We start from the raw sequence: 21,623 nt of genomic DNA on the forward strand, positions 1-21,623 counted from the left end.
ATCTAAAACATGAATTAAAAAAAGGCTGAAAGCTTTTAACATTTTGTAGAAAAGTAGCAAAGTACTTTTGTGTTTTTCAATAAAACCTTTACATAGATTAGGCTCTCATTAACTTAAAAATACATTTAAATTGTATCTCAGTGTAAAAAGTAACATGGAACTTTACATAACTTATTGATAATAAGTACAGTTATAGATAACAAAATGATATAAATAAATCTCCAACATGTTTTTTCTTTTAAGCCTAAAATTACCATAGGACTTTAGAACACCGCTTGATATAATGCTCTTTATAAAGCTTCTACCTAACAGACTTGTATACCTGAAATTTATGAACACATTAATGGCACCAATTACATTGATGTTTTTACATTAACCAAGTTTGGCTTTTAAAGAAATATCATAGCACAATTCTCTAAAACAACAGCACTTGTTTAACCAGCTGTTTAATTTCTTTAAGATTACTTGTTCAAAAACTTACACTTATAACGAACTTACACAGACTTTCTTTATCACTTACTTAAACCCTCTTATTTACTTAAACTCTTATCCAGAAACACATTTTCCCTCTATTAAATCCATACCTAGAACCTTCCAGTTTCTCTTTTTTATCTGTTAACCTCCTTCTGTTTACATTTTGAAACAATACTTGTAAACTTTTAAATTTAAGCAGAGTTAACATTTTATTAGGGCCTTTTTGAACACCTAGAGAAACTTATAAGCTTAATTTTAAAGACATCTTTACTTTTATATGTTTACCCAATCTAAATTGAACCATTTGAATCACATGAATTAAAGATATTTGAATCTATTTTTAATTTTTCATGAGCGCTCCTCATCTGTCAATTGTTATATCACTGCAGGATATATGGACATACACACATACAGACATACCGACATACAACACATAACAAGAGTGTGCACACATAAAAATAATAAAGGCCTCGTAGCTTTTCGCAGATGAAATCTTCATTGCAATGTTTTTTTAAAAAACTCCACTGATCAGAAAAACATTAACCTAGGTCTGCAGGATCAGAATCACGAGCTCAAAAAAATACAGAATCTAAGAAAAAGCAAGAGTCCTAAAAAAAGATGACTGGCCAATAGTTAGTAAATACCATACAATTTACTTCTTGGTTTGGTCTAGTTTGAGTTCAGGTAAAAAGACACTTTTACTCTTTTTTTTCCCTAGGATCTGAGTTCCAAGCTTCTTCTGTTTGCATATCAGCTTAAGCCCTGGCTAAGGTCTGGAAGGAGCAGGGAAAAACTGCTATTTTGAGCAGACACTTTAGGCCTAAGGCATTTTAACCTTAAGTTATATTTCCAGGTTTGGATGTTGAAAATTATGATACAAATTTAAGAAGCAATTTCCAAAATTTTATATCTTTTTACACTAGAAAAACTTGCTCACATAAAACTATAAATAGGATCTCTACCATCAGAAGAAATTTCTTTAGGACCTCTAAGCCACTTTGCTTGTTCTGAAGTTTCTAAAGTAGCATTAAGTTACATTAAATTTGCCTGAAAAATTTTAAAAAGAACCACACACTACCATGCATGTCTGAAATTAAGCTTTAAAAATTTCCAAGCCTGTTGTTATTTAATTATCTAATGTCATTTTCATGAGCCATACCAATGTTTTAATTTAACACTTTTTTTTTTCTGAATCTTACACGCTGAGGGGAACAGATATATCTTAATTTACTATTTTCATCCCAGTTAATGCACTGGTACACCTTAGTGAAATCTTTTCAGGCTACCCAGTTCAAAATTGAAACTCTTTAATTTTTTTTTTATCCAAGTATTCAAGTTTTCTAGCATGAACTATCTGAAATCAAACTAAACAATTGCTTAAACCCAACTTTTAACTGCAAGATAGTGCAATGCTTTAGAAACCCATTCAGATACCAGATTGTTACGATAAAAAATTAATTTTTTTAGACACACATTTAACCTAGATTATCTCTAAGAAACAATCAGACAACCAGATAAGAAAATATCTCTCCATGTTTTGAACTTTCATTTAATTATGACTCCCGTCAGTGGTACCATAGACTTTCCCATGAGTGGACCAGATGTTTTCACATAGGGGCAACTATAGGTGTAAAATCAAAGGTCTCAATGTGACTGGCTTTACTGCATTCAGTGTCCCTTCTTTTTAAGTAAACAGAGGTGGCTTCATCCTTAAAGTGTAGATAAGGATTGAGGACACTCCCCAGAGCTAAATGGCTCTGGCAGCTGCTGGGAGTCCCTTAATCTTATCTTTCACCCACAGGATCAGCTCCTCCAGTTCGGTTTGACCTTAGGCACTAGGCATTTTTGTTTTCCTAACTTTTTAGTAGCCAGTTCCCAAAAAGCTCATCCTCTGCTTGCAGTTGTTTCAAGTGCTAGGCTTCCCCAAGAAAGCAGAGTGGGGACTTTTTAAAAGTCCCCACGAGAGTGTTAAAATTTGTGACTGAAAATTTGGTTCTCATCTCCAAAGCCAATTAACACCAATTTAATAATGAGGTCAGGGCTTTGAGAAAAGACAAAGCAAGATGTCAAAGTTGTTAAATCCCTAGCAGGCATCTCTATTTGCACTCAAGATGATTACAGGAGGGAAAGAAAACATTGCTTCCTTAGTCTCAGTATTTAGCTTTAGATGGAATTTATCACCCACCTTGGGCTGCATTTCCAAGCAGCCCAACTCCAGGAAGACCCGTTCACTTCCTTGGCCCTGTGATCACTGCGGCCGGGGAGGGCTGTAACACTTGGGGGTTTGGGGACCTGGTCTCTTCTACCCCCACAAGGGAGGGAGAGGGCCGGGTGCCCCCGAGCCACTTTTTTTTTTTTTTTTGCTCGCTGGCGGACAGGGGGCGGGGCAATACCCTGCTGACTCCATCTCCGACCTCCACTGCCCCGCTGTGGTGGAAATTTGCCCGGTGGCAGCTGGTTGCCAGCAGAGGAGGGGGAGGAGGGGCGGTCCCCCGTCGACCTCACCCCTGATTCCATCTGCTCGTCCCCCGAGCCCACCAGAGCACCGCCCCCTCCCGAGAGGGGAGACGACCAGGGGGCGGAAGGGACAGGTGGGTGGAGGGGTCAGGAGGAACAGGGACAGGACAGATCCGCTGACTGCTGGGTGGAATCCTCCCAGCGACTGTACGGACCCCACCCATGCAGGAAGAGATTTGCAAAGGTCCTGAAAGGTCAGAAGCCATGATCTGGATGGCCATGCGGCCCCGGCTGAAAAAAAAAATCTCTGACTTTGCAGATTAGAGAGAAACATGGAGGGACTCTCCTGGGGGCCATTCAACTCCGAGGGTGGGCCACTCTGAAGCGCAGAGAGACAACACAAATGTGACGCAAACACGGACACACAGTAAACGTTTAACACAAATTTAGAAGCAGAAATTAAAGACAGACAGTTGAATTCACCAGAGGAAAAAAGTCAGACGGGTTGGCGGCCAAACACACTGACAAGGGTTCGTTCGCCCCTCTACCTGATGGGGGGTACCTCCGTCCCCCCCCCCCCGAGTTCCCCAAAGCATCCCTTGGGGGGTGGCCTGTGGCTCCTGGACACGTCTGTCCGCCACCGCCAGGGTGAGCTTTACGCTCTCTGCTGACAGCCACACACACACTGCCAACCCAACCTGAGGCTCTGAGAGCTTACGCCCACCATTGAGCCAGAATCCAAACCCGAGCGATCGCAGAAGAGCAATCGCAAAAGACAGATGCTCTCTGGGAGCTTATGCTCTCCACTGAGCCAGAAATCAAACCTGAGTGATTGCAAAGGAAAAACAAGGAGGAGAAAAGGAGAAGAAAGAGGGGAGGGAGGGAGGGAGGGAGGGGGGGGATAGAGAGAGAGAGAGAGAGAGAGAGAGAGAGAGAGAGAGAGAGAGAGGCGCCTTACTTATCCCCTGAAGCAGTCCGTTGTTAGGATCTCCCTGTCCGGTGATATGCAGATCCCGGCCAATGCATCAAATGTAAAAGGGGTCCGGCGGAGCATCGGAGGAAGAGACCACACAAGAGACTTACTCCATGCAATTGTCAAAATGGGATTTATTGGTGATCCATTCCAGCGTGCTGGGGCTCCGTGCTCATTCAAGAAGGGAGAGCAGCCCAGAGCCCAGGGCAGAGGTCAAGCAGAGCTTAAGTAACTTTCTGGAGAGGGCGGTGGGCTTTCCATACATCAGAACAAATCATCATGAGGTGTGGGAAAATTGAAAAACAACTGAGACGTGATTAGCACATTCATTGGTGGGAACAGGTCGGGTGGGGGTGATTGGTCATTCCTAAGCGGGTTACACATTCAAACTGATTGGTTCGGGCCCTGTGTCAAATTGCACAAGGCCCTAGGCTAAATGGCCAGTAGGGCGTTGTTTTAACTATCTCAGGAATTTCAGGTCCTGGGTGTAACAGAGGAACTTAATTATACCTAATCTTTTACAATCAAGCTTTCCAGCTTAGAAACTTTACCCTTTCAGTAGTGATAGACCCAACCTGATCTTTTCTTAAAATTGGGCATCTCACCATAAAACCATGAAAAGTTAATTTCGGCTTTACTATAAATTACTGCAAATTCTGAACCTGCTTGGAATGCCTGCCGTGCCTTGAACTCACCCATGCCTGGCTCTCTGACCAGATAGCAGCCCTCTCTGAAACTTAGTGACACCTCATAAATATTGGCCTTCTCTGGCCAGACAACAACCCTCTCTGAGGCTTTAATGGTCCTCAGAAATTCTGACGTTGGGGCCAGCAAAAAAATGTAAACTACCATTAGTGTGATGCTTGTCAGAGTTCTTTTATCTGTAACCCCCCTTTTGTGTAACTTTCTGGGCTATAAAGCTGGGATTCAGGAAAGCTGAGGTGCTGTCTTGTTTCTGCCATTTTGGGAGGGAGAGGCAGCCCAGAGGATCGAAATAATAAGCTTGCTTTAATTTGATTTTAATTGGAGTCGGTGGTCTTTTCTTGCGTCCTGGTCTAAAAGTAGCTAACTTGTCTGGCACTTGGCTTAATTCTCAGCACTGCATATAAGTAAATAAAATAAAGGTCTATCAACAACTAAAAAATAGTTCTTTTCATAGTGTACCTATTTGTTGATAGCCTGTGACCTAATTTGCTGTGTACTTTAGTTTTTGAGATGGAAGTGGCCAGCATGGTGGTAGGGATGTGGCTCAGTGGTAGAGCGCACATGACTTCAATCCCTGGTTTTCCCTCCCAAAATATGGGATTGGGGACATAGCTCAGCTGGTAGAGTGCTTGCCTTCTAAGCATGAGGCCCTGGGTTTAATTCCCAGTACCACAAAAAACAAAAAAACAAAAAAAAAGGAAAGAAAGAGAGATTGATCTTTCATGTCGTTTGAATTCAAGTTAGTCCCACTTTTATTTTCCTGCCAAACCAGAGAAAGGTGTTTACTGAAATGTTTGGAATGTTTCTATGGGTCAGGGCCATTTTAATTAAAAGGACTTACATATGAAAACAAAATTAATTGAGGACCTTTATTAGGACACATAAACTACACTACCTCATTTAGAAGAGATTAATTCTATTTAATGTCACCTAATTTTATTCTGCTTTATTCATATTTAAAAAGCTTGGATTGTTGGTAAAGATGGTGCCTGGAGGGGCTGGCAATGTGGCTCAAGTGGTAGAGCACTTACCTGGCATGCGTGCGGCCCAGGTTCCATCCTCAGCACCACCTACAAACAAGATGTTGTGTCCGCTGAAAACTAAAAAAAATAAAAATAAAAATAAAAAAATAAAAGAATTCTTTCTCTCTCTCTTCTCTTCTCTCTCTCTCTCTCTCTCTCTCTCTCTCTCTCTTAAAAAAAGATGGTGCCTGGAGCATAATAGCGTGAACTTTTAATGGCACAATGGCACACCTCCTAATCTCCAAAGTGGCGTGAACTCTCAGCCAATAAAGAAGTAAAAGCCCACTCCCCCCTGCTCCTCCTCATCCCCCATTGAGCTCATAAATATTAATACCTTCTCCCTCTCCCTCTCCCAATCCCCCCTCCCCCTTTTTCCCCCTTCCCTCTCTTCTTCCCCCTTCCCCCTTCTCTTCTGTGACAGGCCTCTACAGTCCTGCTTGTTGAGTTTATGGAGCTTTTCTGCCATTCCTACACAGATGATAAATCAAATCTTTTAAAAATGCTCTCTAGTTCTTGAAGAAAAATGAAATAAAATATGGGAAAATAATGATTGATAAAGTTGAAAGTGGAGTTTTGAGATGAAACAAAATTTCTCACTTTGCCAATTGCATCTGGGTGCTTGTCTCACAAATTTTCAAGAGTAAAATCTATTTATTTAAGCAAGTCGAAATATAACTCCCACCATGTGGGATGGGGAATGATACCAGATAAACTCATTTTTGTGTGCCATCTTAAAAGTTTGCAGATGTTTTTAAGCAAACATGGAAAAAAATTAAAAAATAGGTTTTAGAAAAGGCATCCTGACTACCATATGGGTTCATTTTCATCTTCTCTGTGACCCATCTTTCCTCTAGCAACTTCACCAAGGGACAAAGGACTTTGTTGAAGGTATTCCCAAAAGTGGGCATTAAGTTTTTTTACATTTGAAATAGGCCTTAATGGTGCTCATTAACATATCTTCCAGTTAGCCTCCAGCTGTGTTAGAATGAGGTTCATTATCCTGATTACACTGTAATTTTACTATCCCTTCTATTTTATACTAATTCACTCTGAAAAAAGAACCCTGGATTTGAATATGTGAACAGAGAGCTAGAAAACTAGAGGTTTATCCTCAGACCTAGGAAGAGCTAAGCTTAAGTTCTGGAATTTATATTGTTGTTCTGAATTTATGATACTGCTTCCCCTACATTAAAAAAGCTCAGGAGTCATGAGGAGCATTGAGTTAAAATCCAGCATCAGCAACTTAATGAGGCCCTAGGAAACTCAAAGGGACCCTGTCTCAACACAAAAATATTTTAAAAGGGCTGGGGATGTGATTCAGTGGCTGAACACCGCTGGGTTGAATTCCTGGTACCAAAAAGAAAACGAAACACACACACACACACACACACACACAAAAAAAAAAAAAAAAAACAAAAAACAAACCTCCGTAACAAGTTCTAAAAGTACAATCTCTCATGTGCATGGAAACAACAAATGAAGTTGAAGTTCTCTTCAGATAATTATTCCAGTCTTCACCACACAATGTGGGAACATGCTGGACTCATGGCACACGGATGCCACAAAGGGCTTTAGAGACAAACTGAAAACACCATACAATTATGGAACAAAATGCTCAGGTTTTTAACTGCTGATCTAAGCTTCAGTAGACTAGTAAGGGTGGGGGATGGAGGTTTATCTGCCACAGAGACCCTCTGAGGAGTCTTGTGAAGATGGTCTTAGGCCTGAGCCTAAACAACTCTTTTAAAAATTCTAGTTTCAAATCTGCAGTCTCACCAGGCACACACACACAGAGCACTCCAGTATGGCCTCAAACAAGTTATTTCCCCTCAACCTAATAAATAGAGTGAAGCCCCTGGCAGGCTCTTCTAGCCTGATAAGAGAGAAAGGCAAAAATATCAGGGTGGAGACCACCAGACAAGATGTTTCTGACCCCAGGGTAAATAATAATGAGAAACCTGGTGGTAGCTGAAAAAGATTGCAAGGGGGGTCATATTGATTGCATGTTCAAATATTATTATTGTTAGATTGGGTAAAATATTTTAAAATTAATTTTACCTATTTTAATATGGCTACTAGAAAATTTTAAGTGACGTGGCCTAGATGTCACTTCTATGAGAAAGCATACCTTTAAGCTTTATAAGTTTGTATTCTTACTACAAGAAGACCTCATTAAAACTCATCCTCCCGGTACTTCCTTGAAATAAGGGATTTAGTCTTTAATATTTGGATAGCCAAAAGGCAAACTTTGCAGTAAATTCTTCCTAGAGCATATAGTTCAAGTCAGAGACAATAGTATTTTAATCCAACTTCTACCTTTACCAGTTTTTTTTTACTATGAGGAAGTAGGTTATTTATGTAACCTTTAGTTTTCTTATACATAAAATGGGAGTATACAGTTTTATAAATTTATTTCTAGAATTATCAATATATTGTACATCAAGCATAAAACCTTTTAAGGTATGTAAAATACTCCTAATATTGTTACTCTAAGGTTGCCACTCATTGGAACTCCAGAATTGGGAATGTGATTTCTGATACTTTGGTCATATAAGTGGAAGTGGTTAATACTGAAATGTCAGAGAATTCAGAGAAGGAATTAATTCACAGTAGAATACAGTTCTGAAGATACCACCATCTCTGTTTTCAGTTTTATTTTCCTTTTTAATTTTATTCAGTCAGATTAACAGTTACTCGACTTGCTCCAAATTTAGGTAAGTCTATATAGCAAGATATCAAAACAAGAATTGATTTAGGCATGGGTAAAAAATTATAAGATTATTAGAAAAAATAATGCTGCAGACACAGAAACACATATTGAAGAGGGTGCTAAAATAGTTGGAGAAGTTTGGGAGGTGAGGGGGGAGGAAGTTGGCTACGGTCAGGTGCTGGGCGGCCAGGGTGGGCAGAGGGATTGCGGGGACACTACTTAAGGTGTGCAGCAATGAACAGAGAATGAGGTGACCAGTCAGCGTGGTCCTTTTCTTTTCCCTAGCCACATCCAGCTGCTCTGGGGCAGGTGAGCAAAGTTGGATGGAGGGCTTCAGTCCTGAAACTTGGAGAGGAACAAGGACAAGAGAAAGTCATGAAACTAAGCCAGGTGGAGAGAAAAATAAAGATGTGAGGGAGGGGATGGAGAGTGGAGATTAGCTAATGGACTGGAGATCCCATAAGGATCAGAGTCTGTGGGAGTGGGGGTGCCTCCCAGATTCTGGGAGTTCCTAAAAGGAAAGAAAAGGCCAAGTTCTCAAAGGAACAATGAGGAGAAGGAGGGCACTAACCCCACCTCCAGGGCCAGTGACATGAGGTGAGGGAGTTGAGGAAAGAGGAAGCAGCTACCTCCTGAGAGGGTGGGCGAAGTCCCCAGGGTCTCCAAGGGTCAGAGCAAAAAGAGGAAGAAAGAGAAGCCAGGTAATGAACATAGAGGGGCTGCTACCAGCACACCAGGTGTTAAAGATGAAGGTGTAGGACAAAGACAGACTCTGGAGGCATCCTGAGGTTGATGGATGTCCCAGAAGGCTCAGGAAATTGGCAGCAGTTGAATTAGTGAATGAAGGGTGTAAGGTGTAAATGTGTCCTCAGGGAATGGTGGGATCATGTCATGGTAAGGGTTCTGGACCGTGAAAGGAGGAGAGAATAAGTCCACTGGAAACCTATAGGTTTTTCTTAGATCCTCTGGAGGGTGGTGTCCATGACAGGAAGGGACAGGTTTACCGAAACATGAGCACGGTAGGAAAATATTTTGAAAGTGTATGTACACCTTAATCATATATGAGAATGATTTTAAAAAATTGTTTATATAAGATAATCTTTTATTTTGAAGGGAATGCTTGGTTGATAGCAGAAAAAAACATCCTAAATACGACCCAATGAAGACAGCTTGTTTTATGTTGGTCTCATTTGCAATTTAGAAGGTACACCTTGGGGTTCTAAGTCATGGCTTAGGACAAAGCTTCAGTCAAATCTGAAGCAGTTTATATTTCATGGGGCTTAGGGTACATTGCTCCCCTCTAAGTTCTTCCATGTCAGGAAAATGGCCGTACAAAACTGCTTATGAAGGAACCCTCAAGGACACACACACACACACACACACACACACACACACACACACACACACACACACCTTTCAAAATCTTCATAACGTCCAATCCTGAAAATGCTCATGCATGACAGAGATGTGACCGGGCAGGTAACTTGTCTCTGGATGATGGGATTAGCAGGCACCTGAGGGTGGTGAGAGAGGAGGTGGTAAGAGGCAGGGAGGAGAATGCCACTCTGAGTCAGACCCCTCTCACACGGCCATGCAAGTAGGCACAGAAATTCCTAGTGCAGGTGGGGAGAGGAGAGCTTAAGGAGCAGGGTTGTGGAAACCCAGGTAAGAATGTTGATTTGGGCAATTCCTGAGCCACTGCAGGGGAGCCCCAGGAGGAACAGGAAGAAGAGGGGCTCCCTCTTCCCTCTTAGTTCAAGATGCAGTAGACATTTCAATGGCTAAACTGTTGGACTTCAACTTTGCTGCATTCATCCATGCCTGGAAGGGACTTAAAATTCGGGTTCTGAATTTACCTATTTCCAAATGTCCCAGAAGCCAGTGTTAACACTGGATGCCAGACCAGGGAACAGCTGGCCTAGGATACAGATTAGTCAATGCTCATCAAAAAGAGTTATGATGAAGAATCAGTTACTGTGAGGATGAATTTCATAGCTCTACACACCTTTTATTGTATGAAATTTTGCATAGGTCAATTAAAAAACAATGTTGGGCTTTCTAAATAAAAGAGGAAATGAAAAGATAGTTTCTTTGGGAAAGTTGTTGTTAATTTAACCTTCTTTCCATCCCACTAACCACTTACATATTTGTGATCAGCTAGGTACCAATCATTTCCTTCCTACTCTCATTCAGAAAGGCTCGAAGTGGTTCATGTAAACATGTGCCACTTGGCCAAGTATCTTCAATCACTGTTTGCCTCCTTAATCATGATTTTCTTGTTAAAACTTTAACTCACTGTCAGCCAGAGAACTTCTTGGAGCTCTAGTACATTGGGTGCTTGGCCCTAGATCCCCTTGCACCATCTCTCTGGCTTGCAGGGGTTAGATAAGAAAGCTCAAAGAAGAAAACCAGAGAATTCAGAATAGGCACAGTAACCAGGGAAGGGCTGCTAATCCTTAATATTGAGGATAAGGAAATTTTCCAACATTGATGGCTCAGCAGAATGATCCAGAAATTGTGTCCTCCAGCTCAAGACCCAGCTAAGCTGTTGAAAATGTGATATAATATCTGCACCTCAAATTGGTTTTTATTTTTAACACATTAAACTTAAAACTGGAGGCTGTTAAATGGTTCCAAGTAGATAGAGATGGAAATCTAAAGAGGAGTTCAAAGTCATTGAACTTCTAAATTGCCACCAGGAATCACCTGATTTTCTTTATCGTACCCTTTTACTGTCCCTCCACCAGTTTCAGCTTCTGTGTCAAAGTTTCTGACATGTTTCATTATGAAATTTATCATTCCCCAAAGCTGGGATCTACCCTACTGGCATTTTCAAGGGTGTGGAGTGCCCGAATGTCAAGTTCATGCACACTCTGCAGCCTCAAAACCACTGGGTCTTCATGGTGGGTCTAGGCAGCTGTTGTTACTCTATTCGGTTTCAAAGAACTTAAATATGTTTAGGTTCCTGAAATTATAATACTCTCCATATTATATTTATTGAGCACCCATAAACATCTCAAGCGGAATGTTATTACTGGAGAGATTTCTTCCATTTACAGAGTGTGGACAAAGGATCTAAGTGGCTTTCAGACTGTTGAGGATAACACATTAGCCCACAGCTTCTTACTCTGGAAATTATGCGTGACATTCAATTCAACTGTGCAAGGAATGAGCTAGAGCAGTCTGTCAAGGCTCAGAACTATTATAATGAATATGCTTCCCCTACTCAGGGTGTTACCCTGGGGGCCCTGGGTAACAGGGCCCTGTAGCTGGAGAGGTGGGATTAGACATCTACAAGGGGTCAGCCCCTTCCTCTCAGTATATATATTGTAAACACAGCTTCAGTTTTTTTTTTCTCTTCCATAAATTAAGGGTAACAAGATTCATGAGCTTGGGGAGTTTGAAAAAGAGTAATACCTAGGCCGTAGCCCTGGAGATTCTTCTGTTTTAAGTTGTTCTGGGCAGGGCCTGGGCATCATTCTTGGTGAAAGTTCCTGCCTTCCCAGAGTTGGTACTAGCAAAGCACTGTGATCATACACTACTGGCTTGGAGGTTTTGCACAGGTGGAGGAGATTACTGGAATGCACATGAGTTTTTAAAGTACTAAATCCTAGGAAGCCCTTCAGCCCCTAATCCATGTGAAATGTCTCAAGGACAACTTCTACAGAATCAAAAATAGGTCACAACCTCAGGGTGCCACACACACACACTGAGCCCCAGTCACACCCAATTGCACAGTATTCGCTGACTGTGAATTCAATTTCACATGTCTCCACTGTTCAGCTGGCAGCACCTTTCCCTTTTGTATCTGTTGACTCTTACCTGGTCAGTTGTGTGCCAGGTAAACAGGAGACAGGCAGCAGATGTCCATCAAATCACGACTGCTCTGAGACTTGGGATGCCTCTGAGACTTGGGGGGAATGTACAAGTCACGTGACTATGGTTTTCTTTTCCTACTATTAACAAAATGCTTTCACATCACCTGAAAGTCTCTTACCATCCTGTCTGTCTCTCCAGCTGTGGGGCAGGAAGGGTGAGTACCCTCTTTATAAAGCCTTAGTGCCAAGTATAATACTTGGAACACAGAGGTGCCTAATAAATGCTAGCTGGATTTGATATGATGACATTTATTATTGCAAAAGGAAATGCTAAGCAATTTCGTAGGTTTTACAGATAGCCTGTACTGTTCTTAAGGTCTATTATTGTATATTGAATAAATATGAAAGTCATGATATTTTCTTAATTTTAGATTAGAGTAAGCTCATCAGATGAATTCTCTTCTGTGTTGGAATATCTGTCTTTTATGCCATACATGCAGCTGGGCTCAAGGCAGTGTTAGTTTAGGCTAAATAATAATAAAAAAAAGAAAAACTGGGCTGCAGCTTGCCTGCTCCATTTTAAGTGGTAATTTCTTTCAGCTGTCCATATTTCAGTATGAGGCAAATGAAATTGCCTCCTCCTTACTAGATCTTGAAAATAATTTTGAAGCATCATTATATCTGCACATCTGGCCCAAGATTGGTGCTGATTCCAAACATATCTCTCAGGGCATGCATCTCAGCTCCTCCATCTCCATTGCTTTTTGCATTCTGCAGCTCAGAAAACACCAGTTCCTGCCCACAGCCTCACAGACAGTTCTCCATCCTCAAACCCCTTCGGAGCATCAGGAGAAAAGGATGAGAAGGGAGAGCATATCACATTTTCTGTTAGATATGCTCCAGTTTCTTTCAAGACTGGGTACAGCCACCTACAACTACCAGAATGTGCCCACTAACCTGTAGGGGCTGCTTCCTAAATGTGTCACATTAACACTACTGGAAGGGAAAAGGATGACAGTCACACTCCTGTCAACAACATGATCTTGTTGATAGAGCATGTCACCAAGAGAGGTGGGATGGAGAGAATGTAGGGGAGACAGGATGTGAAGCACCTATGTGGGATTAGGTACAGAGTCCCACTTGGACCCAGGGAGCAGAGAACATCTTGTTACCACCAGGTGGATAGATGAGTGAGAAAGGAAGGAGAAGGACCAGATGGAGGAAGAGAAGAGGCCCCAGGGAAAGAAGTTGGCTCCATCCACACAACAAAGAGTTTACAAAGAAGAGCAAATATCTCAAGGGCTGCTAGAATGTAGGTTTGGAGGATTTGGCAATCAGGCAGAGAGAAAAGGGATTATATACCAAATCCTCACTGGTGAGATGACAAGTGGCAGGAATGGGGTTTTCAGTTACTTATTTGATGCCCTCTGACTTCACCTTCTGGAAGAAGACACGCTTTAGAGACCCCCCTTAAACTGGGGTAAAAGATGGCAATCAGGGAAGTTAATGCTGATGATTCCCCTGACAATTCTGTTCTCAGAGTGTGTTCTGGCTGTTTGACTTCAAAACCTAGAAGTCAGATTTAACCAATCTTTCCTTGTAATCAAGAACATCTCTGACTCAGACACAAATTTCTGTATAAAATGAACCTTGACCGAGGACAACAGTTTTTTATTTCTACTGGGGACATGAGCTGGACTCTGGCTCAGACACTAGGACACCCGTGGCTGGTGTGCAGTCACTGGCCTTTTCCTTCCTCGTTTGTAAACAGCTCTGGAACTTCCTCAATCTGGTAAGATATATTTGGCCTCAAAACAAGGATTTCTCAGTGGGCATACAGAAACTATTTGATGCTGAAGTAACGAATACAAGTTTTTCCCCTTAGCTGCCCTTGCAGGCTCTACAGCCCATAAAGCTTGTCAATTCTAATTTTCTTTGAGTGACTTGAGATACAAAGAAAAGTATGGTGAAAACCTTTGGGCTTTTAGCAACCCAAGACCATCTACTAGTCTGCCTCGCTGCTTATTCTCGTCACTTACACTCACAAACAGGATTTCTTCTTCAGGGACCTGTTTCTCAAATGAAAGTTAAAACATAAATTGTTGCTACCCCCTGCAAGAGGCAACCAGCTAAGACATTAGTCTCACATGTGAAAAACTTGATTTTTCAAAATTGTGCCCATTTCCAGTCATTTTTAACTGTACAAACTTATTAATGTAATCACATTAAGCAGAGAAAGAAAATATTCCAAATTAGTGGTAGTTATACATTGTCCTTATTTCAATAAAAGGTTATTAAATAGAAAAAAATGGAAGCAGAATACTCCCATGCATAGTCCCAGTAATTGAAGACCCAGGCAATTTTGCATATCAGTGTAACCTTCAGCTTCTCTTGGCTTTAATAAAACAAATTTCTATCTATTTTTAAGGTAAACCGTTTGTTAAAGATTCATTTAAGCTAATTCCATCAACAATTCAAAAACCCATTAAAGTTAAATAAACTAAATTTTAAGGGCCTAAAGGGAGTATTTGCAGTTTAATGCAGGAATAAATACCACCTGACATGACAGTGGATTTCAGTAGCTAGTTTCAGCTCTGCCGTTTCTAATGAAATTTGATTAATTTGATTTGGATACTTAAAGGTATAGTATATATGAGGATCTCCTGTAGTGACATCTTTTCAAAAAGACTCTGTAAATTCATTTTGTGAATTCAAGTTAATTCAGTTGGCCTAATCTTAAAGAACCTACTTTACCAAGAAGATTTGACAGGTTGGAAAAAATATATATATAACTTAGTTGAAGAAAGTAATATCATTGTTAACTGCCCCAAATCAATCATGTATACCAATAGGATGAGGGAGGGGAGAGCTTGGGAAGTTGAAACAAGACCAAATTGGTCCTTTTGACTTCGCTGCTGTCACTTTTGAGATTTTGACCCAAAGATGTGACATGGATGGTCTTTAACTCTGTCCTCTGTGTTCCAATCAATACTGCAAAGTTGAACTTGGGATGCAACTGAACAAAGTCCTGCCTTCAGGTTCACAAATCCAAATGTCTGGCTTTTAGCACTTCAATCACTTTGACATTAAAAATAACTGGGTATTTTTCATATATGCTCATGAGGGGTTGATGAAAACCTGGGTCTCAAATCTTAAGTCTCTGCAGAATGCCCCATAGTGGACAAGGAAGTAGTCACTGAATGCACCCCTGCTGTGCCTAAGCTCACAGGTAGCTACAATGGAGGTTTATTTAGTCAGCACTCAGAACCACCTAACAGTTGGCTTCTGATAAAATTTAATTAAATTGAAGTGTGAATAGAGAAAGAGACAGGCATAGATCCTGATGAGAAATGGGGGAGAAATGAGTATCTAAAGATGACCATAGCAATAGCTTCTTGCAAAAATGACCCATGAAATAAAAGTCTAGCCTTTTATTTTTATGCATGGCATAAAAATACATTTCTATTTTAGATTTAGAGCCTGGTAAAAATAAGCCTAAAGTAAAACAATTAAGAAATAATGATTGAAAAAAATTGTCTTTATGAAATTGAGGAAAGGCAAGCCAATATGAATGTGTTCACTTTGGGAAACTAGAAGAGAGTCAAAGACATAGTAGGTGTTAAAAAGATATGTGTTAAATGAGTGTAGAAATGGTCATTTGCTACTAGGACAGGGATGATTACTAAGAGGAATCATGTGATATTACACAAGGAGATTAAGAAAAGGGGGTACTATAATTTAGAATGGCATAGAGAAAACCCAGTTGATGCATTTCACTATTTGATGCTATGTATGTCATGGTAAATCTGTCATCTGGTTAAATCAGGCAATTAGCATAAGTGGCTCTCAGAGGATGTGTGAGAACTATGGGTTCTTCAGGGTTTATCACCAGGCACTCGGCCAATCTGCCAAGAGCACCGTGTGCTAAGACCGGGAGAGCAGAAAACAAAAAGAAAAATCCAACATGTTTCCACATCCTATGACCTTGCTTCTTCCTCTGACATTAATGATGCTCTTTGCATTGTGGAGGATTATTTTATAATAATCTGGAAATTTACAGGTCTTCTTTTTTGCCCACTGCACTGGCCTACTGCATAGGATTAAGTAGTCATAGAAATGGCTGGTTTTCAAAGTTGAAGTCAACTGGTAACTGCTGTAGAACCCTTTGCAATGAGAGGTAAGCATAATGGGATCTTCCAAAAATGTGCTTTGATAAAAACTGGGCACCGAGAGTCAAGGAGTTTGGTGTTGATATGTACAGAACATGCCCATTAAGGGCATAAACATGTCAGTAACCTTTTAAAAAAATCTCCACCTTGTAATAGAAACACTAAGCTTTTGGTTAGGCTTCCAGGTAGAGAGATCTGTCCACATGATTTAGAGCTGGTGGCATGTCTCCAAAAAAAGAAGGCACATGCTCTGGCCCATTTCCAGTTTTCTGTTATGTTGACTGAGGGTCAATGTGAACACTGAAGATGAGTCTGACACTCTAGAGGTGAAGACAGCGGGTGAGGAGAAGCCAACCCCTGACTCCAAGAGGTGTTATTTCACGGTTTGACTATTACATTAGGACTTTCGTGTGAGAGAGTATGGGGCTGAGAAATGGGCCCCAAAGTGTCCTTTTACTAATTCCAGAACCTGTGAATAGACTACCTTAAATGGCAAAAAAGGACTCCAAAGGTATGATTAAGACAAGGTATGATTAAGGACAAGGTCAATCTGAGGATGCCAGGGCCACTTCAACCACCATGTGCTTCCTCATTAGAGATTCAGGAGGTAAGATCTGGGGAAGGAAATATGGTGCTCAATGGAAGCAGAGAGACGGACTCAAAGATGCTTTGTGGCTGACATTGAAGATGAAAGATGAGGCCACCAGCTCAGGCATGCACGCGACCTCCAGGAGCTGGAGGACATAAGGAAGGTGACTCTCTGGAGAAAGTAAAGAGGGAGTGCATCCCTACCAACACTTAGATTTCAGCCCAGCAAACCTATTTTGGATTTCTGGCTTCTAGAACTGCAAGACCACTTATTTTTGGTATTTTAAAATTTTGGTGGTAATTTGTAAGTGTTACAGTAGTAAGTAAATCCAGAGGGTGATCCATTTCTAACTCCCTTTGAGTCATGTTTGTTTAACACAATGACTTATAGTTATAAAAAACTTGTAGATAATTACAGAACTGACAGGGTACTCTGGCCTCTGTTAATATGATTTTCCACTCTGTCTCCATGGCCCCATTCTCTAATTACAGTTCTAGAGCATTTTTCAGAGTTGCAACAGTGGCAGACCAAATAGGCTTCTGCAGTATTAGCATGTGACCCACTTTCATATGGTCTAAGATTAGGTGAGGAATTTTCTAGAGGGTGGAGGAGAGTCACTTCATGAAGGTGGCCAGTGACTGAGTATTCCTCACACCCCATCTCCTAAAATCCAGGGTACAAACTTCTTAAAAAGCTTGACCATGGGCTCCCTGGAGTTTGGGTGTTGCCAGAGCTGGTGTCTTGAGTAACGTTGGCAGGATGATTTGGGGTCAGAGGCAAACTGACCATGTAGCACAAGAAGCTTAAATTTTAGGTCCTCCCACTGCTTGGGCTCCTTCGGAGGATGGTACATAATTTTATAATCATAAAGTTACTCTTCTTTTTAAACAGGACTTCCAAAACTATGTTATCTACAGAAATGCAGAATTTGTATCTAACCAGTCTATACACAGTGAAGAAGCAGAAGCCTGAGGCTGATGCATAATTCTGAGTAGTTGGAGCCCAGGCCAGGCAGCAGATCCAAATGTCTGGCTTTTAGCACTTTGATCACTTTGACATTGGAAATAACTGGGTATTTTTCATATATGCTCATGAGGGTTGATGAAAACATCTATTTTTGCTCAAGACATAGCTATGCTTATTTTCATTTATTTCATTTTCTGCATTTCTATTTTCTAGCACATATGAATAAAATATCTTTCAGGCAGTACTTCTTAATTTTGCCTGGTACCTATTTTTGATATTCCTTAATTCAATGCTGTTAATTAGGAATGAATACTAATTGTACCAGAGCTGGGCACAAACACCACTGCAATTTCCATGGAGAAATCACTTGCAACATAAGTTCAGGCTGTGAATTCTTCCACAATAAATATTTGAACCCAAAATGAAATTATTTTCTAATAAAAATACAAATACAGCTTAGGCTGTAACATTTTAGCTGTAGGTTCAAACTATTCCTAATACTTGAATGTTATTCTTTCAAAGTATGAATTTAATCAATTTTATTCATTCAAACTAATCTGCTATGTAATTATTTCAGATTAGTAAGGAGTGACCTTACTTCAAAGCTAAGGAGAGCTCAGCAACATTATTTTCAAGGAAGATGGTACAAAAAAATGTAGGGAGAATGAAGATTTAGATGGGCTAATTGGATGAAGTATGGACTTGGGAAGGCTTTGGAGGATGGTGGAAATGGAGAGTGACCTGCAACCCCACTCAGCTGCGGTGGTGCTAAGGGCTGGCAGGAAGCAGGGAAGAGCTACAGAGAGACACCATGGTCACTCTAGAAATGACTCATGGGCTTTGCTAACATATTTTGACTCTGTCCTGAGGACCACAGTGGCCACGGAATGGTATGGCTGCAAGGAGACATGAATTCAGATTTGCTCTTTAGAAAATTCACACTGACTGCCCTTTGGGGAATTTGCTGGTGAGGAGTAGGACTGAAATAAGAAGCCTCGTTGGGAGACTGGAACCAAAATCCAGAGATAGGAGACAACTGTGAATGAGTTCAGAAAGAAGAGGGCAGAAGCAGAAATCTGGGGTTTGCTGGTGAATTGGATGCTGATCTGGGAAGGAGAGAAGAGAATCAGGGAGATACAGTTTAGCTGTGCTGCTCTTCAACTGGGGTTGGGAGGCAAGAAGAGGAGCTGACTCCAGGAGAAACAGGCCTGTCTGGGATCTGGTTCAGGGAGATTCTGCAAATGCTGCATCTGAGCACGTTTTCTAGCAGGGGGCTAGAGATTCAGAAAGCAACTGGGGCTAGAGAAATAGATTGGAGAGGCCACAACATTTAGTTGATAATTGAATCAATGAGAAAAGTTATGATAACCCAGGAAGAAATTGTGCATGATATGAGAAAATTCCAAGCATCAGGTCCTTAAGGATGTCAAAATTCAAGAAATGAACAGGGAGGAGCCCATAAAGGGTGGAGAAGGTGGGATGGGGATCCTGAGGCCTTATGGGAAATAGATTGTCCTAGTACTTATGAGAAGACTGTTTTTGTGAATGAAACTATTTTGCCACAATGTGTTCAAACTAGAAGCACAAAGGATCACAGCAGAGGCTCTGAATAAGGAAACTGGTTGGCTTGCACTTGTAAATTATTTAACCCTAGACTTCACCATGATCCCCAGTCTAACATGAGTCTTCAGCATACTTATCTTCTCCTCTACCCCCATACAAATTCAGCACTAATGTGGAATGGAAACATACCAGATACTTCTGGAACAACTTATGCTGTCATGTTATAAAACCCTGTTTGTGGTTTATTTTAGCTAAACCTCACCATGCAAAGTTCTCCCTGTTAGGACTCTGGTCAATATGGATGGCTGATGGAGATGCTTAGGAGACAGATTTTGGGAAGGGGGCACCATTCTAGTAGGAGGAGACTGTAGAAGAACCAAAGGGGAAACAAGCCATAAAAGTGTTGGTGGAAATGAATAGTGCTGGTGACAATGACAAAATAAAATCCTCAGCTTCAAAACTCCAGGATGGGAGGGACAACATTTGTCAGCAAAATGGCATGAACAAGTGTTTTGGATCATCAGCAGCAATGTAATGGGAACATGAGTTCCCAGTGTACAGGGCCCTTTGGTGACTGCTGTTACTGCATCTGAGACAATCAGCAACCCAGAAAGGAAGGTGCTACACTTTTCCTTCATATGTGAGGACACCGAGATTGGGGCTAGGTTGAGGAGACATGCTTGGTCTCTGTGGAAGCTGGAGAGGTTTTAGATGCAGGGATTGAGGAATGCTAATATCTCTGATTCTTAAAGCAGAAAGAAGGCAGTGAGTCATGGAGGTCCAGGCCTCCAAACTTCCAGGACCCTGAGGGCATGTCCAGTCACCTAGAGAGAAGATTCTGCTTGTAGAACTGCCATAGGCCATTTGAAGAAGTCATTTAGTTTTCTGGAGACTGTTAGCATTGTCTGGGAAGAAATGGCCTGGTAGAGATGGAGGTCAGCTTCAAAACCATGAAGGCCAGCACAGAGAAGAAAAATGAGACTTGCTTAATATGGCTTTAGGGGAAAAATCTGCAGATAAAGAGATCAGTGCTTAAAGTAAGCAAGAAGTTCTGGCTCTCATGGTCACCCTCAAATAAAATAATGTGTCTCATTAGGTCATACTGGCAATTAGCATTAAAGATATTTGAACAAAACTAAATGACTGCTGGAGCCGAGATGGCCTTCCTTCTCCTGTCATGGCTGCTCACGTCTCCTGCCACTCTTGTACAGCTGGATGTGGCTACAGGGCTAAGATCTAGCCCCAGGGGCAAGAGCAGGAGTTTTGCAGTTTCTCCACTGCTTGCCCACCTTTCTCCCTCTCCTGCCCAGACAGGCAAGGACAACCAGCTGGCCCCAAGCCACTGTCTGACCAGGTGCAGTTCTGTGAGAGTTCCATGAAAGATGTCTGTTTAGATGGAGCTTCTGAAGTTCTGAGTCACTCTGTTAGAGTGACATAGGTTCCAACCAATTGAATTATTTCTTGATGATCCGACAGATTATTGCAGCCTAATAATCTTGTGGGATTTTATTTTCTATGTGTATAGAAACATATTGTGGGTCAAGAGATTGGCAAAGATTTTATATACTCTGGGTGAACTTATTAAATGGAAATCCTTGGTTTCATTGGATTAGGTAAATAATTAATTCTTTATATGTAAAATTATAATTAGATAATTCAAAATGTTCCAGTGAGGACATACTCTCAGAATGATTTCAGCTGTTTGTCCTTTATGAAAAACAATTGTCTCATGAAATCTTTTTGTAAAGGGAAATGCAAAGTCAGTTAGTGATGAATTAAACTAATGGCCTTGGTTGCTAGGTTAAAAAACTGTGTAGCAAAGGAACACAAGTGCACGTCACATTGGCAAAGGCAAGGAAAAAATAGTACCAAGACTCTTCAAGGACCCTGAAGTACATCTGAAGAGGTTTCAATATTTAGTACTTAAAGAAGGAAGAGTTAGGTTATATTTTTAGCTAAGGCAAACCCTTGCAAAAATTAGATGTTTGGTAATTTGAGGGTAAAAGAAAGATGTGTCCCCTCCCTGAGTTTATTGTGTAATAATTTTTTCTTTATTTTTTCCACATTTTTTATTGGGTCATTTAATGTCATAAATCTTTTGTTAGCATGATGTATTTTATACAAGATAAGGTTTATTTCCTCATTTGTGAATTAATATAAGTCAACTAAATTTCCAA

Source organism: Ictidomys tridecemlineatus, chromosome 16, assembly GCF_052094955.1.
Source record: "Ictidomys tridecemlineatus isolate mIctTri1 chromosome 16, mIctTri1.hap1, whole genome shotgun sequence".
In the NCBI taxonomy this organism is placed as follows: domain Eukaryota; kingdom Metazoa; phylum Chordata; class Mammalia; order Rodentia; family Sciuridae; genus Ictidomys; species Ictidomys tridecemlineatus.